The sequence below is a fragment of the Triticum dicoccoides genome, chromosome 2A (assembly GCF_002162155.2).
Source record: "Triticum dicoccoides isolate Atlit2015 ecotype Zavitan chromosome 2A, WEW_v2.0, whole genome shotgun sequence".
NCBI lineage: Eukaryota > Viridiplantae > Streptophyta > Magnoliopsida > Poales > Poaceae > Triticum > Triticum dicoccoides.
Window position 1 is genome coordinate 325,645,439 of NC_041382.1, and position 325 is coordinate 325,645,763.

A 325-nucleotide genomic window follows, 5' to 3' on the forward strand; every position below is an offset into this window, starting at 1 on the left:
CGTCAAAACGGTCAACTTTGCTTTTGGACACATTTTCATCCGAGGTCGTTTACTGCCTCAAAAACCTTGCCGGGGAAAGCTTGCCGCCGTGAACAGTAATCTTGCCGGGGAAAGCTTGCCGCCGTAAACAGTAACCTTGCCGGGAAAGCTTGCCGCCGTGAACAGTAACCTTGCCGGGGAAAGCTTGCCGCAGTGAACAGTAACCTTGCCGGGAAAGCTTGCTGCCGTGAACAGTAGAAACTGTCGAGGCCAATCCGACCAGATGCTAAAGATGGGCTCAAATACTTATCTAGGTGGCTTCGGATGAAGAAGTGTTCAACATAGG